At 42.9% G+C, this 18432-nt stretch overlaps 1 protein-coding gene across 2 annotated transcripts in view; it reads left to right on the top strand.

Annotated features, from left to right (window-relative positions):
- Prelid2 (PRELI domain containing 2) overlaps positions 1 to 502 on the top strand; it is an 86956-nt gene extending 86454 nt beyond the window's left edge. For both annotated transcript variants that reach the window (XM_087593502.1, NM_001271333.1), the window contains exon 7: positions 241 to 502. The gene's annotated coding sequence lies outside the window, so the exon portion shown is untranslated. The remainder of the gene's footprint in view (positions 1 to 240) is intronic.
- The last annotated feature ends 17930 nt before the right edge of the window (positions 503 to 18432 follow it).

Below are 18432 nucleotides of genomic sequence, written 5' to 3'. Positions count from 1 at the left end.
CTTTTAGCTGTATCTTCAGCCCCGCACTGAACTGGCTCCTCTAGGTAGCAGGACTTAATAAAATGAGGTCCTTGCTTTGTTCGAAGATCATTAGGAGGTAGGAATGCAATTTCTTCAAGAATTATCCATAGTGAGAGAATTCAAGTGACTCTCGGGAGTTGCTTTAGACAAGAGGGCAAATAAGTATTGATTGCTGAGACGTGTTTATTAGGTGATAAAACCTATTTCTTTCTCTTGCAGGGAAGCTGCCACTGTGTCTACTCTTCCTTGAGACTTACTTCTTGGCCACAACATCATAGGCACACTTACCGGATGCTGGTTCCAGGACAGAGTCAGTGGCTTAGAGAAGAGGGGACCTTCCTGCTAGAGTACAGACTTGTCACTCCCCTTTGGGGCCTGCTTCAAATCATGGGACTCACAGAGATGAGACTTTGCAGCTGGAGTTTTATGACATGGTCTCTTTACAATCTCATGAATAAAGGGAAAAACCTATCAGATGACATCTATGCTTTTTCCAGATGTTTTGCTGATTCCCTGCTATGCTGTCAGGGAAGCCAAGAGGAGGATAAAGGCTCGGGGAAGCTCCTTGTGTGCCTATGATGCCAGCATCTGTTTTCAGAGGATCCAGAAGAGGCTTCTGGGAATGATAGATAGAGGTCCATCCTAGTACCTCTTTCCAGAGATCTGGAATAGAAAGTCAGTGTGCCAGACCCATGTGCAGCTAAGCCACAAGTACACCCTGCTGAAGAAGCTTAAGTAATATGTATACTATGGTCAACTAAGCCATGTTCATACCATGCTCAGCTAAGCCACGTGTGCATGGATTTTTGATATTCTCAGAAGTCAGACAGCTTTTAGGAGATAACACATGAACTGACTTGCTGGTCCGTGAGAACATGGAGTTGAGAGCATAAGGCAGGGTCTGGCTGTGGCTCCCACTAACTTGTTCTCTCCACTTCTCTTTTGACCAGAAAGTGTGAGTAGTCAGACATAGTTCTCTCTGTAGGTTTAGCTTGGAGAGTACAGGCGTGGGGCCAGTTGGTTTGGCGTGGATTAAACCCAGCTTCTCCTACCATTATTTAGTGGGCTTGCACATCATTTTTAAACCCCTACAAAGCGAATTTAAATCAAAATTGTGCGATGAGGTAATGGCTTTAAAATGAGGTTGTCTGACTGACCTGAGATGGTATGTAGGAATATTAAATGGATTCCATTATTATGTGAAGTGATTTTTTTTTTTTGGAGCATTTGCTTTTCTGTGTTCTTTTTGTCTTTTACCTCTTTTGAGACAAGGTCTGGTGTAGCCTAGGCTCACCTCAAACTCTATGTAACTGAAAATGAACTTGAACTTTTGATCCTCCTGCTTCTGCCTCCAGAGTGCTGGAATTGCGGTATGTGCTGAGGACCGGGCTCAGAGCTTTCTGCACGCTGCCAAGTGCCACACCAACGGAGCCTGCCAGCCCGGGCACCCGCTTTTTAACTGGGTTGTGTGTGGTGTTAATATTTAAATTTAGATGACATTAGTTTGCATGACATGATGAGAAGCCAAAATGTAAATGCGCACCATCTAACAGGAAGCTTGAAAGGAAGTAATAATTTAGAACTCATCTTAAGGTAAAAATTAGGCCACTATTGAAACGACGTAAGGAAATTGTTCCCTCTTTTCTCTTTTCTTTTTTATGATTTGAACTTTTTTCCTGCTCAGTGCATTGATGAATTCCAAAGCAATTGTACTTTTTCATACAAGCCTGCCACCACGAGCCTTCTCTCATTGTGTCTGAGCCATTCGTGCTGTTTGAGTTTTGTCTCCTGGGATAATTTCCCCTCCTTCCTTAGTGTTCTACTCTTCCGTTGTGTTGGAGGGAAAATGAGTGGTAGAAGTCAGAGCATATTTGACCTTGGTTTCCAGCTTGTAAATGGCGTTTGGAATAATTTCCCTTTTCCAAAAGTAAGTGATTTATTATGGATGAGAGAGGCACGAGTTTTTTACTTGGAGGTTGACATTGGAGTAAATACAGTTCTCTGCACTTAAATAGCTCACATCCTCTCAAAGCCCGAGTTCTCTTCCTCAGCTACCCTTGAGGGTCCCTTGGGAGACTTCATTCTATCTCAAAGCTCAGAGTGCACCCCAGACCAAGAAATAAGAATCCCTGAACGTGAGACTTTGGGGATCACTGCCTTTAAAGTTCCTCGGGTGTGCCCAATAGGAATCCAAGGATAAGAGCCCCATATTAAAGTCTGATTTTTTCCTTCTTTTATTTCTTATTTATTTATTTATTTTACATAGGGTCTCACTGCGTAGCTTAGGGTGCTCCAATACTTGCTGTGTACTCCAGCCTGGCTTCCAACTTGGAGCAAGTGTCCTGCCCCAGCTTCTCCTTGATTTCTTCCTTAACACATGTGAGGCAGGAATTTTCACTAAGAATGTAAGGCCGGGAGAGGCTGAAGCTGTGCCAGATTCTTTGAAAGCTGGGATGGCTGCTGAGAAAGTGTGTGGGTCCTGACAGCTGCTGTGGTGAGTGAAGCTGCCTGAGGTTACTGCAGAGACCCTGGAGCCCATGCTTGGCTGAAGGTGGACTTCTGTTAAGCCCATGGCTGCTTAATGTGGCTTTTGCACTGTTCACCTTGATGGGGAGGGAGAAGAGGAGGATGAGGAGGAAGAAGAGGAAGAGGAAGAGGAAGAGGAAAAAGAAAAGGGGAGGGAGGGAGGAAGGAGGAGGAGGAGAAACTTTTTAACTTTTATGTGTCAACAACAAATTCAGAGTGGCTTAAACTCTTCTGTTTGCAGTGGCGTTTGCCAGCCCAGCCAGTACTTTTGAGCCCATGCTTTGAGGGTGTTAGGATTGGCTTGACTATCTCAGCCAGACATCATGGATGCTTTTTGTACTCTAAATATAAGCTGCACTCTGCCTTTCTGCCAAGGCAGCTTCTAGCTGATTCTCTTTCTTTGTTCCCAAATCTCTTAACTTGCATCAAATACTCTTTCTCACCCAATGTTGTTCCCTGCTCAGACATCTGTTGCTTAAAGTTTGACTGGCACATTCTAGAAATCTTATAGTCCTGGGTCTAGACAGAGGGCTCAGCAGTTAAGAGCAGGTATTTCTTCTCCAGAGGCGTTTGGTTCCCAATACCTACTTGGGGTGGCTCACAACCATATGTAACTCCAATTGCAGGTGATTCAGTGACCTCTTCTGGCTTCTGAGGGCACTGCACTCATGTGCATACAGTCCTCCTCCCAGTATTAAAAAGAAAACCTTAACAACAACAAAAAAAGTATTTATAAAAATATAAAGGGCTGGGGCTGGAGAGATGACTTGGTGGTTAAGAACACTTTCTGTCCTTCCAGAGAACCCAAGTTTGGTTCCTACCCACATCAGGAGGCTCTTAAATTTTTGTATTTCCCACTCTAAGGCATCTGATTCCCTTTTCTGGCCTTTGAGGGTTTCCCACATACATGTGACATTTATTCACACAAATACACATATAAACATAAGTAAAAATAACAAAAATCCTTTAAAAATCTGTTTATAATTAGGATTCTTTTTAATTTTTTAAAATTATGTATATTTTATCAAAGCATGTATATTGTCATCTAATGAGTTAGATAAGAAATGTCAAAGTCAGGAGTGTGGCCTTATTGGGCACCATAGTCACAAGAGTGGGGAATGTTCACTCACAGGCCTGGGTAGTTTCCTGACTGCATTGCTGAGCCTGCCGTTCAAGATGAGGCTGTACCATTATGTGGAGACTTTCTAGACACCCCCAGATACCAGTGCAGTTCAGGTTCAGCCCTTCTCCCACAGACTCTGATTCTTGTAATGTACAGTCTCTGGATGTACATTCTGAAGCAAGTTCTGTAGTACATTTGTGGTTCTGTAACACAGACTACGTTTTGAGAGAATCCGATGGGGCAAGTTTTGGTCTCTATGTCTCCTGCCTTTTAAGAAGGTTTTGCACCAGTGGAATCCCTTGATCAGTTTAGTCAACTGCTCAGAATACAGTGTAAGGTCCTTGTAAGGAAGGAAGCTAGCTTGAGTGCCTTCTGGGTGACTTAATTCTTTCACCAGGGAGGGTTCTTACCTTTTCAAGTGAATTACTTTGTATAGGCAAGTTCCCCCTCTTCATTTTGTATATATTTCTCACTTTTGTAAAAGGAATTTATTGAAGATTCTTCAGGGCCATCATATTTTTTAACTCTTTGGGGTCCTTCCCAGGTTTCTGAAAGCCCCTGTCTACCGACTGACTGCTCTTTGGATTCTAGTTTCTTTCTTTCTTTCTTTTTTTTTTTTTTCCGGAGCTGGGGACCGAATCCAGGGCCTTGTGCTTGCTAGGCAAGTGCTCTACCACTGAGCTAAATCCCCAACGCCCGGATTCTAGTTTCTTTTGAGGTGTCCTTTCCTTGCCATTGCCTGCCACCATTACCATGTCGGCTTCTACTTGCCGTCCTCTCACTTTCTGTGGGCTCGTGAAGTCATGTGACAACACAGTTTGTGTCAAGTAGCAGTGAACAGTATCTGATGAGGATGTGAGAGGCCTTGCTCACATTAAAATGAATGAACTTGCTGTCATGCCCTGAGGAATTGTTTCAGTGGCTTAACTGTCTTTGTATTTCCTGCTTTCAGCCACAGTTCTCAGACTGTGACTTCAAGTGAGATGCAGCTCGGGCTCATGTCTTTTGATGTATAAACCCTTATTTTCCCAGCTGTGTTTGTATTTTCATATGTATTCTCTTGATAATGTGAAGCCAATATGGATTAAAATCCAAAAATCCAAATGCAAATGCTTTTTATACATATACAACGTGTTTTAAATTCAGTGTTACTGTGAATTAGAGCTATGAAATGCCATTCTGTAGTTACTCTGAAATAAAGACATTACAATGGGTATTTATGAGTGAACACTCCTTTCTTGGGAACGTCACATCCTCTCTCCCCCGCCCCCTCCCAATCTGTGTTTAGGGGTTGCAGTAGCAATCCTGGTTTTTGGCATCTGCTTTAGATAAAGGTGATAGATAACAAGATGTTCACTCCTCGCTCTCTCAAGATGAGCCCATAACATTTCTCTGAGATATAAAGGGAGGCCACCATTTGATCCACGTAGGCCAAAGGAAAAGACACAGTGTGCATAGTGGAGCCAGGTAGCCCCAGAGAGGAGGGGGGGACAGTTGCTCTGCCTCTGGCTGGCCCAAACCTCTGCGCCGTCTCCTGCACATTGTTTCTGAGACTATCTTCTATGTTTCTGTTGTGTATTTCTGTATTTCTGTTTGTCTGCTGTACTGGCTAGTTCTGTGTGTCGACTTGACACAGGCTGGAGTTATCACAGAAAAGGAGCCTCAGTTGTGGAAATGCCTTCATGAGACCCAACTGTGAGGCATTTTCTCACTTAGTGGTCAAGGTGGGAGGACCCAGCCCACTGTGGGTGGTGCTGTCCCTGGGCTGGTGGTCTTGGGTTCTATAAGAAAGCAAGCTGAGCAAGCCAGGGGGAAGCAAGCCAGTAACATCCCTCCATGGCCTCTGCATCAACTCCTGCTTCCTGACCTGCTTGAATTCCAGTTCTGACTTCCGTTAGTGATGAACAACGTGGACGTATAAGCTGAATAAACCCTTTCCTTCTCAACTTGCTTCTTGGTCATGATGTTTGTACAGGAATAGAAACCCTGACTAAGACATCTATCTTCACTTGGATGTGTTGGAGTGATAGCTATACCTTGTTATTGAAGTGCCTGTGCAGACCTTATCGATGTTTTCCTTCCCTAGGTTGGTGACTTGACTTTAGGAGTAGACGCTAGTTTACCCGGCATTTACTGAGCACTTGCTGTGCGAGACATAAAGGCTGGCTGGCCGTGCCATCTCTTTTGACTTGAACTAGATTCTGGATATTGCCTAAGTTAGGGAGGGCCATGTGGCATCTTAGATGATAACGGCTTCTTGTAGATCCAGATCTTGTGTCTTGTAGTAGACAGAGGGTGGAGCAGCCTCCTACGACCATTCTACCATAGCAGTGAGCTGTGTCGTGGTAACGGGATATGGGGCACTCAGCTGTGAGTCTTTTACCTTCAGACTCTCATTGGCAGCCCAACCTGGCATCTTGTAGTTCAGAGCTGCAGTGCCAGAACAGTGTCTCTCTGATGGGACAGGATGACATGCGAATGATGACAGGTTAACCTCCAAACACGAGCATTTTAACAAAACCTTGAAGAAACTGAGGGTAACGGAGGGAGACCAGAGAAGGGACTTACCAAAAGTACCAAACCCAAGTCAGAGTGACCCAGGATAGAAATTAAGTAACAGAAGCTAGCTTTCTATAAATCACTTTACAAAAGCATGTAAAAATTTCAAATGTATCACTTCTTGTATACCTTAGTCATCCTTGGACCACCAGAGGAACTTGAGAAATGATTGATGCCTGGGTCTTGTGCCTGGAGACTCTGGTAGACTGGCTTGGTTGCAGCCCTTGTGTTAGGGTTGGGGAGGGGTCCACAGGTGGTCATAACAGTGGTTTGCACTGACTTTAGAGGAATGGCACTGTAAGAAGCCCCCTGAGGAGAAAGTGTGATGCAGACCTCCCTTTGGTGTTTGCCTATGGTCCCTTACTAAGAGATTAATTATCTACCTGATGAAAAAAAGTGCTACAATATTTCCTAATTACTAAAAGAAGAAAAGTGATGTAAAATATATCCAGCCATAAACAGCCTATTTGGTTATGACCAGAAATTCGATTTCCATTTTCTGCAAACAGGATCCTAGGTAAAGAAGAAAAAAGGTCTCATAAACAAATGCCACCCCACAATTCTTGCTTATCTCATGGTGCTGACCTCAGTCACTGCACAGTCGGACCTACGAACTATGGACAGACACGCTGAGCAAGAAGTAGCAGAGAGAAAATGGCAGCCACCATTAAATTAAACTCCATGGAGCCATTCTCCAGCGTTCTCTGAGAAGGTTACGGCCATTTCGTGCCTGCCATCTGGTAGCTGTTGATGGAATCATTACTTCTTTGTGTGGGCGCCAAGATGAACTTTTAGATTGGAGGACGGGAGAGAGTGCTGCTTGCTTGCCTCATGCTTTTGTTTTCCTACTTGGAGTTGAGGTGTCCCCTTGAATTCAGAAGCTCATCAATTGTTCACACATGGAACTTGTCACATTGCTGGCTTTTAGTTTTGCTTTGTTTCTAGAGGTTTAGGGGAAATTACTTTCTGGATGGAAGCCCCACTGTCATTTGTGCTTGTTTAAGGATGTGGTTATTAGTCTGATCTTTGGAAACTAAAGTTGCCCTTGTCAGTGAGTCAAAGGAAAAAAAAATCTTCCTGGTCCTTACGGTAGGAGCTTTGTTGGGGGGGGGAGGCTAGAAATTCAGGCTATAGAAAACATGCTCAAATGTGGGTTATATAGAAGCTACGAGAGAAACTGAAACGTTTGTTTTCAACACATGCTTGCAAATGGGTATTTTTCTAAGATTAAAAGTCCCTATAATGTTAGGGAAAATATTTTCGTGAATGAATGACCCCAAAGGACAGTTTATTATAACGGAAATAAGATGTTGGAGAGTGAGGAATGCCCTTCTGAGGCCATACCTGTGGCTGATTAGATTTGGGTGGCTATGAGGGAACGATATTGACTGTTTTCTTTTGCAAATGGCATTTCAGAGACACAGGCTCTGGCAGAGAGGTTTAGAATGGTCAATCATGTCTTCCCTTTTGCTGCGGTGCCCCCAATCTTCCATATCCTTAGAACAGAAAAGAGCTCAGTGCAGTCTGGGTGCTGGCTAACTACAGTTTTTAATTACAGTTTTAAATTAGATGAAACATTATGGCTTAGATTACAAGTGGAGCCAGTGTAGCATAGAGAACAGTGTTTATGTGTGAAGTCAGAGACAAGTACTGGAACCTGTTTTCTTTGGTGTTAATTGTTCTGTCAAATGTTATAAAGAATGACCTCCTGGAAGAAATGAATGTTAACAATGCTTTTGGGCCTTAGCGAAAGGATGAGATTCGTGGAGACAAATCAGGGGCCGGGGGAGAGGCTGGCAGACTGTGTTTTCCCCTCTGTTCTTCTTCCTGAAGCCCATGGCTTGTGATTATCAGAATAGGGCACCGTTCCCTTAGAGATCTACAGCTGTCTCTGAGATGTGTATGAAGAAGGCCTTTGTGGTGTCTGCTTTTCTCAAAATTTTAATGTTAAAGCAAGTTAATAGCTTTGTTTGGGGCATTTATATGTGTGTGGTGCTTCCTAGCCTGGAGCAAGCGTGAGGGGAGGTTGAAGCAATGGGCAAGCCAAAGAATGGCAACTAATTACAGTTCAGGCCAGTGACTGCTGGAGTCAGTCACTTCCCAGAATACACCGGGGCTCTGGCCTGCTGGTAGAGAGCTGGTGTCTCTTTCTGGAAACACTGGAGAATTGTCAATTCTCCATTATCAGCCATGAAAATTCCCAGAAATCCCATGCCTTTCATATGAGCCTTACTTATGTCCCAGAAAACACATTCTTTTCCTACCAATGTCTTCTAAAGGAAGACAAGCGAATAGACTCAGCCAGACCTTGCCATCAGCCGCATCGTGGGTTATATTGATTACTAAATTGTTAAAGCTCTTGGTTCGGAAGGAAGTATGCAAACATTGCACATTATATTGTCAATTTGTGTTGTAATGTGTTACTGTTGGCAGAGACACTCCTCTTTTACTGCCTGCTGGTGTTTCAAGTGGAGGCAATCAGCTATGACTGTGTCCCACTACAGTTTCTAACCAGTTCGTCCACAGTGTTCAATTTGGTGTACTTAAAATCAACAGGAAGGGATATAGCTTAGTTACTTTTCTCTGGCTGTGACAAAAAAAATGACTGAGGCAACTTATAAAAGAATGCATTTAATTTGAGGACTTATAGTTTCAGACTAATAAGAGTCATAACCATCGTGGTAAAGATCATGACAACAGGCAGGCAGGCAGGCAGGCAGGCAGGCAGGCAGGCAGGCAGGCAGGCATGGTGTTGGAGCAGTGGCTGAGATCTTACATCTGATTGACAATCCCAAGGCGGGGGTTGGGGGGTTGAAGTGAGGTGGGAAGAGAGAGACAGAGACAGAGATAGAGCAAAACAGAGAGACATTTAAAAAGACAGTTAAAAACTTAGGCTTTTGAAACTCCTAAGTCCATCCCCATTGACAAGCATCCTCCAAGGTCACACCTCCTAAGTCTAAGTCTTCCCAACCAGTTCCCTCAACTGGGTACTAGGCATTTAAATATGTGAGCCTAGGGGGGCCATTATCATTCAAACCACCACAGGGTACAATTAGTCTTGAAGGTGTAAAATATCAAAGGAAAGGGAAATTTAATGAAACAGGATTTTGATTCCTGGCCCTTGTAATTACAGTGTTGGGATTAACCTTCCAGGTAACAGACTGCCCTTTTGGTGTGTTCTCTCAAGTACATTTTTTTCTGCTTTCTGAGTAAAAACAATCTGGATGGAAATTGCTAGAAGGAATGACCTTCCTGTTTATTTGGACAGTTTCTGGGTGGAAGGAAAAGTTGAATAGTGCCTGAACGTCTCTGTTGAAACAGTTCTCTTGTTGAGATGTGAATTTCCATCAAATTGAAAGTAAATTTTGTAATAGATTAGGAAACTTTGCACCTGTCTGGATTCCAATATGCCCTGAGAAGTGGCTATGTGCCAAACTCTGTCGTGAACTGTATGAGTTGTGGTGGGCGAGACTGAGAACTTGGGACCAAAAGCTGAACTAGAATACTGGACTACATACTGGGGCATGTGCTGGCCGTGTGGTTGGAGTAGGTTCTCGGGGACTCATTTTCTTGCAGGACAGGGCACATTGGTAGTGCTTGCTTTGTTGCCTCCTTGAAAGGATTAGTGAGTTAAGCCATAATTGCTGTGGGAGCAAGGACTGCCTCTATCCCAGTCAACATCCAGCAATTTCTAAAAGCTGTTGTGGGCAGTTGGTGTACATGCTTTAAATAAAAGGTAGATTTCTCCATAGGAGTCATTTGGACTTGGGTATTTTTGTTTGAGGTGTTTCTTATTTTATTGAATTTTTTAAATTTACATTTTAAATGTTATCTCCTTTCCCATTTCCCCTCCAGTTTCCCATCCCTCACTGCTTCCATGAGGGTGCTCCCTCACCTACCCACCCACTTCCTCCCATCTCCCTGCCCTGGCATTCCCCTACACTAGGGCATCAAACCTTCAAGGGACCAAGGGCCTCTCTTCCCATTGATTCCCAGCAAGGCCATCCTCTGCTACATATGCAGATAGAGTCATAGGTCCATCCCTGTGTTCTCTTGGGATGGTGGTTTAGTCCCTGGGAGCTCTGGGGTGGGGCTTGGGGGTGGGTCTGGATGGTTGACATTGTTGTTCTTCTTAGGGGGTTGCAAATCAGCTACTTCAGCTACTTCAGTCCTTTCTCTAACTTCTCCATTGGGTACCCCATTCTCAGTTCAATGGTTGGCTGAGAGCATACACCTCTGTATTTGTGAGGCTCTGGCAGAGTCTCTCAGGAGACAGCTACATCAGGCTCCTGTCGGCATGCACTTGGCATCTGCAATAGTGCCTGGGTTTGGTGTCTGTATATGGAATGGATCCCCATGTGGGGCAGTCTCTGGATGGCCTTTCCTTCAGTGTCTGCTCCACACATTGTCTCCATATTTCCTCCTGTTTTTATTCTCCCTTCTAAGAAGGTCTGAAGCATCTACACTTTGGTCTTCCTTCTTTTTGAGCTTCATGTGGTTTATGAATTGTATCTTGGTTATTCCGAGCTTTTGGGCTAATATCCACTTATCAGTGAATGTGTGCCAAGTGTGTTCTTTTGTGATTTGGTTACTTCACTCGGGGTGATATTTTCAAGTTCGATCCATTTGCCTAAGAATTTCGTGAAGTCATTGTTTTTAATAGCTGAGTGGTATTACATTGTGTAAATGAAACTCATTTTCTATATTCATTCTTGAGAAGATTTTAAATGGTCAATTCCATTTCCTTCATGGTTGGAGACCTCTTCCAGAGTTTGCCTGAATATTGAGTGAGTTGTGGCCATTTTCAAGATGGGTGGGTCTACATCAGCTGCATTTTCTTGGTGTTCCATGGGATGATCCTCTGGTTCTTTGGTGGTTACCAGCCATAGCTCCCTGTATTCCTGATTTGTGTTGCACCAGCTTCATTTCATTTTTCTATTTTTTTATAGACTTCATGTTTGTTTTATATTTACTGTTCACGGGTTGCAGTTGTTCCATCACTGATGAGCTCTTCTGCTTCTGTTTCTTCTTCCTGTGTGCCTGTTACAAGTGTACATCCATTCATCCCTGGGCATGTAGAGGTTACAGGGAAATGTCTAATGTCTTCCTGCCTTCTCTATCACTGTTTTTTTTTTTTTAAATACTTCTCTCATATATTACATCCGGCTGCAGTTTTCTCTTCCTCCTCTCCTCACAGTCCCGCTTCCCACCACCTCCCTTCCTCTATCATTCTTCACCTTTTTTTTTTTTTTGACGGACTTTCTCGCTAAACCCGGAGTTTTTCTTTTCAACCAGAATGCTCCAGAGAGGCTATCTCCACTGTCCCTCAGCGTGTTTTTGGACATGTGCCACCATATCTGTTATGTATGCTAGGGATCTGAACTCTAGTCCACCTCATTCAAGCATTTTCTCTACGGAGCCACTTCACCAGCTCTGCCAGTGACTTTTTCTAATTTAAAGTCTCTTGCCTCTTCCTCTGTGTCAGCCCCACCTTACCAGTTGCTTCTTCTGGAACACTCTCTGAGACCTGTAAGGGACTGGCTCCCCATCGAACCTTTGTTTAGTCTCTGAACTTGACCGCAAGTTCCTTGAGTGTCAAAATCCCAAGTGGCAGTCTCAGTCCTCCCCATGCTCCTCTCTTTCCTTTCTTCTCTCCTTCACTTCACTTCTCTTTTCTCTTTTTCATTTTCCTTTTCCCTAACCCACCCAAGTCATTTCTATGACCGAACACATTCTTCTTCATTCTGCCAACATTACATTTTATCATATAAAAGCAAAATTTAAATTGCAACTGCCTTCTAAGTGGGTAACCTTGCAGAGTTGGGTGTTTTCATTTTGCATCTGAATTCAAGTTTGTTAATCACATCTATAACTACTGCTCTCACTGTGTACCTAGCTTGATTGGTGTCTTTAGAGACGAGCACAGTTTTTGGGACTTATCAAGTTTTTCCATAGGTTGCATGACCACTCACACATCATTTATAAATTCCCTTGGCTCACAGGTGTGCATCTGCCCTTCCCCTCATTTCCTTACAGGGTTCATTAACAAATACCTTACCCAGACCCCAGAAGATGTAAAATTAAAGCAACCCACAATTCACTTAGTATGTTGTCCATCACCACTTCATCTATTCAAATGGAAACATCTTCTTTAAAAGATGGGTCTGGTTCACCTTCCCTTGTTTTATAAATCTTAAGCAATTTACTTTTTTTTTTTTTTTTTTTTTGTAAATATGAGAGGCTAGTGGTCACTGCATTTAATATCGAGGTATATGTTCTAGGATAAGTCATGTATTTTCTATGAATACTGGATTTTTCATCTTGAACTAAAGCAAGTTGACAACTTTTAAAAGCACAGATGATATTTTTATATAATATTTTTACTGTTTTTTGGGAGGTTTCACCTAATGTACCAGATTACCCTTATTTCCCACTCTTTCCATGTCTGTCCCCCAACCCTTGTGGCCTCTCCCTTTCCACCTAAAAAAGATAAAAACAAAACAAAACAACACAACAACAACAACAACAACAACAACAACAAGTCCAATTTGTGTTGTCCATATAGTCACTGGAGTGTGGTCAAACTCCCAATGGCCAGCATCTTAAAGAAAAGTGAGTCGTATCCCTCTACCCCCTGCCAGTAGTCATCAATTAATTGTTCAGAACTACTCTTTAGCATCCTTACCACGATTTTTATAAAGTTCTCTTCAACCCCTTCCCATCTACGTTGTTATTTTTGGGGAGTTGGGGGGGACTGAGGGAAAGGTAGGGGTTGTTACAGAAGTCCTCTATGTCTTTCTCAACTGTGAGTCCTCAGCCACCATCCATCCCACTGCACAAGAAGCTTCCTTGTCCTTTACAGTCAGCAGGAGTACAGTTCATGGGCTTTCACATGGTATCTGGTGAGAGCACGGACCACAGACATCCACTTGGCTTCGGGTATTAGTCCATGCCATGGACTTCAGCATGGTCTCTGGTGGCAGTATCCTGCCCCCCTAACCCCCAACATCATCTGGTGACTAAGACCATGGACATCAACACTTGGGTGATAACATAGGCCATACGGGCCATGAACACTGCATCAAGAGTATAGAACCCAGGCATGACCCCTGGAGGCAGCATGGTCAACAGATACCAATGTGGCCTGAGTCGGCAGTATAGGCCAGGCACTTTAAAGAGCAAAGACAAATTTTCATTTAAAAAGAAAACAAAAGTATAAGTGTAGTCTTCATATGGAAACTTTTTTTTTTTTGTAGTTCAAGGAAACTTCTTTTTGCAACAGATGGAAACCCTCAGCCAATCAACACACAGAGTTGTGGAGCCCAGTCCCAGTGGATACATCTACAAAGCACTCCCCTACCTGTGGCTCAGGGAACATTGTGGAAGAGGGGGTGAGGGGTGGGGAGAGCAGAAAGATTGAAAAAGTCAAAGGACCAGAAATTTTGCTATAAGATCGTATCTCCTAGCATCATCAGAAACTATACCCACAGAGTCTCACCATCATGGTTGCCATAAGGTGAACTGAGCAAAGAAGACACAAATGAACCAACATGACAAACCATCCAAGGAAAAGCTTCCAATGCCTCAGCCCCATGCAAAGAGCTACAGGCTACCATTAAAGCTGGGACATGAGAAATGGCCCTCCCTAGGGAAGAGCACACCAATGGTTGTCCAGTGCTGAATGGTCAGTCCTAGAAACATACATACAAATATCATATGGACTTGTGGGTTATGTTTGGGAATATATATGTATATACATTTGTGCATACAATAGCAACTGAGAGACCATGACATTGAAGGAGGCTTCAGGGGCTAAATGGGAGAGGCTAAATGGGAGAGTTTGAACGGAAGGAAGGGAAAATGGAACTATAATTGAAATAAAATCTCAAAAGTGAACAAACACCAAAAAAGTAAAAGTGCTTGTGATTTTTTTTTCTGACAGTTCTTAGCTGTCTGTAGTTCTTTGTCTATGAGTGGAGACCCCTGAGATTTCCCTTATTAGCATGTCAATCAGCATTGAACTTTCACATTGTGATAAGCTATGTTCTCTAACTATGCCATGCCATTACTGTATAGTCTTATTTATTTTTCTCTTTCTCAGAGGTGAAAATTTTTCCATTTGGACTTCCGCAATGAGTTACTGAGTAAGGGTAGAAACATAGCTCTGGGAAAATCCCTTCATTAAATTCTCATTAACTACCCATTGTGGCTACTTTATTTCTTGCTGGGATTCTGACTGTTACAGTGATAAAGCTATGGCAGGTTAGATTAAGTAAGATTTTATTGGGAAAATGAAATAGGATTAATATCTAAGAAATGAAAAAACTTTCAAATTAGAGGGATCACAGTTCAAGTGCCGGCTGCTTCCTGGCATGGATTACGGATGTGACCCGACGGCCTAATTAACTCTCCGAATTCAAGTTTCCTTATTCATAAAGTTGCTAATGACTTCTCCAGTAAACCCTCTTCAGTTTCCTACAAAATATGCCAATTAATAAAGCATTCTTAACAATCACTGTACAGCCCACTCCCCCAATCTGCAGATATTGGGTCTACAATATGGGGTTTTGTATTTGCAAAGAGTTATTTCTCAGAATGATCATACTTACTGTATCAGTATTTGTTTAGTTTATAACTGCGACGTAAACTGGTATGCTGGCTTACTGTTGTTGCTTTAACAGAACCCCCCAAACTCTGTGCCTCAAAAATCGTACAGCTCATTACCTTTCCAGAGGACTGAGAAATGGACTTCACTGGACTTCAGTGGGCTCCTTTGCTAGAGCTGTAAGGACGAACCTGTTCTTTGGCCTTTCCCACTGCTAAGGGTGGCCCCCACACTCTTTTGCTTGTGGCTCAGACTTTCCTTCATCTTCAGAGACAGTGGACATTATTCTGCCTGCCTCAGCAGTTGGAAGGAGGAGGAGGTGCAGGCTGGAAGGGGAGAAGGGGGGTGGGGCACACCACAGAGAATGCATGATCATTTTTATGGATTTCAGGCTTTTTTTTTTTTTTTTGCTTGCTTGCTTTAGACTGTTACATGAAATTAAGAAAAATTGTTTTTGAATTCGATGTGGGCTAGATAATGGAAAACATGCGGGGTAACTGTGAAACTCCCCAGTGTATCTTTCTTTCTGCTTGAGAAGTGTCTTAATGCTCTCGATTCATTTCGAACAATCTGTGAATACAGAGGTGCAACATGCTTTTGATTTATGGGAGAAAGATGATGTAGAGGAAAATAAACACTGTTTAAAACAATGTTCCCTAGTTAAGATAACAACGTGACAGGCCATTGTTACACCCAAGAGCTCTCTTGCCACACAAGTCATCATCACTATGTCTACAGGGTCCCGGACTGGGCTAGGCCGTTGATGCTCCTCCCCCTACAGCAGCCTGCACAGCGCCTCTGCCACTACGAAAGCTGGCCAGCGGAAAGGAAGCTTCCTAGTCAGTACCAACTTGACGCTTTCATGTCCTCTCACCAAAATGTGTGTTGTCTTCAGTGGTGGGGCCTTACCATAGAGTTCTGGTGGGCAACCTAGAGCAGTGGAGGTACGATGTATTGCGCTGAAGAAGTTTCTGTGGCACCCTGGCCAACAGCTGGAGGAGGGATTCCCACACACCTAGAATTGGATTTTTCATTTTCAGCTTATGGCTTTTCAGAGTAACATTACCCCTTAAACTCCTTTACATGAAAACATATTTATTCGGCAAATTTATAAAATTTATAAAGTTTCCATGCCGCTTTCTCAAACATCCTTAGTATTAGATTTTCTTCTCCCCAAGCCCTTACCCGCCCATTCTTCTCACTTATGTATGTGGGCGGCACAAGTTAGATTTGATTAGCTATTTAAAGAGAGAAAGACAGAGACAGAGAGAAAAGAGGACATGAAGTTGGTGAGGTAGAGGGTGGACCTTGGAGGAATGTGGTAAATAGAGTCAAAATGCATCGTATTAAATTCTTAAGGAATTAATAAAACATTATATAAAAATATCATTGGCACGTATGGTGGTGCTCACATAGAGCCTCAATACTTGGGCAACTGAATCAGGAGGATTGTGAGTTTGAGACCAGCCCTGGGTCATACATTAAGACCTTTTAATATACATATACACATTTATATACATACATACATACATACATACATACATACATACATGTATAGAACATTAGATTAACCAGTAAACTCCCAATCCTAATTATGTCAGGTCTCCTAGTATTCATCCAATCTTCACGCCTCTCTAAATCTATCTGTTTTAAGATAGGGAATAGATTTTGGTCCATGATTTTTCCAATTCTGCTGGGAGTCTTAGATTTTTTTGAAAGCAAGAACAACTTTGAAAATCCAGTGCAATCTTTTTAATACCTTGTGTGTGGAAAACTGAGCCATTCCCTTCAATCCTTGGCACACTATTGTTTTTAGTTCGAACAAAACTTCCCTCCCTTCCTTTCTCCTCCCCTCCCCTCCCTTCTCCTCTCCTTCCCTTTCCTTCTTCACCCTATACCCTCTCCCCATAGGCACTGTCTCAGGGTTCCATCGCTATGAAGAGATGACTAAGGCAACTCTTAAAAAGGAAAAGATTTAATTGGGGCTGACTTATAGGTTCAGAGGTTCAGTCCCTTGTCATAATGGCAGGAGGCATAGCAGTGTCCAGGCAGGTAGACATGGTGCTGGAGGAGTTGAGAGTTCTATATATTGATCCAAAGGCAGCCAAAAGGAGACTCTCTTTTTGCACTGGACAGAGCATGAGTATAGGAGCCTCAAAACCCACCCCCACAGTGATACACTTCCTTTAACAGGGTCACTTCTCCTCCAAGTAGTCCACACCTTCTAACAGTGCCACTTCTCACCCATCAAACATTTTCAAACCACCACAGATACCCACCAAGATTTATTTAATACTTGTTCTTGAGTGTCTGTGTAATATCTCATCTATAATTTTAGATGATTTTATGCATCCTTTGAGGATGACCTGAGACTCCAGAGGTCCAGAAACTTTGCCCTAAATCTGTACTGTTCAACTCAGTGAACATTAGCTTCATGGTCCTACTTAAATTCAAATTAAATTATTTCAGATTATATTAAATTGAAACATTCCCAGTGACATTAGCTTTGGTTTAAGTGCTTAATGGCTGTACATATCTAACGGCTGCTGCTGTATTAGACAATACAGAGAGATGATGTGTCCATCCATGTGGAAAGCATTGTTGGACAAAACAGCCCCAAATTACCCACAAGAACTCTTAGGTCTCACGTGTGCTGCTGCTGGCAACAGTGAAGTGGCAATCTTGGTTCTCTCACAGATAAGGAACTTGATTCTGTGTCCCTTACACAAGCTTTATTGTCATTAGGATGGTTATTGGAAACAGTGAGGGTCAGATTGTGCCACAGCATCTCTAACAAGCCTAGCTTGAGCACCCATCTTCAATCAGTCAATTTAAAGAACCAAATTAACATAAAAAAGAAAAGCAAAGAAAGGAGGTCTATCTATTCAATGTGGCCACATTAGAATAAGGAACAAGAGTTCCAAAGACACCCCCAGCACTGTCCACTCTTGAGTCCATCCTCAAGGCTCTAGTGTGAAATTTAGTTTTAAATAGAAGCAAGAACTACGAGTGACGAGGTGTTGACCCACCATTTTCTTGGTTTCATTCTTTGGTAAGGAGGTCTGACAAATTGCAAATCTTTTTCCTTGAGAAAAGGTTCCCCTCTCACAGACCCAGGTTTTAGGCGTTTTCCTTTCCCAAGAATGAGATTCCTGGGGAAATTCTTATGTCTTGGGGTTTACTGTTTCAATAGTCTGACGGTGAGAGAGAGGTACAGATGTAACATTTTTGTATACCCTCATTCCTGCCAGGCGAGGTGCTTACAGTAAGGGTGATTCAAATCCATGGCTCCTCCAAGTTAGAAATGCCTTTATGTCATGGTTTCTCACACAACACATGGTAGCCAATATCACCAGAGATTTGAATCATCAGTTTGTTAAGGGTACACTTGTCATGAGCACCAATCATTAAAGTTTGCCTACTCTCAAGGATGGTGGTGGACCTTGCCTTTAATCCCAGCACTTGGGAGACAGAGGCAAGTAGATTTCTGTGAGTTTGAGGCCAGCCTGATCCACAGATTGATTTCTAGGACAGCCAAGGCCACACAGAGAAACCCGTCTCGAAAAGCCAAAACGTTCTCTGTCAGATCACCGCCATC

Source organism: Rattus norvegicus, chromosome 18 (genome assembly GCF_021556685.1).
Source record: "Rattus norvegicus strain SHRSP/BbbUtx chromosome 18, alternate assembly SHRSP_T2T, whole genome shotgun sequence".
Lineage (NCBI taxonomy): Eukaryota > Metazoa > Chordata > Mammalia > Rodentia > Muridae > Rattus > Rattus norvegicus.
Note: the sequence above shows the minus strand (reverse complement) of the source record. Positions and strands in the feature narration are given on the sequence as shown.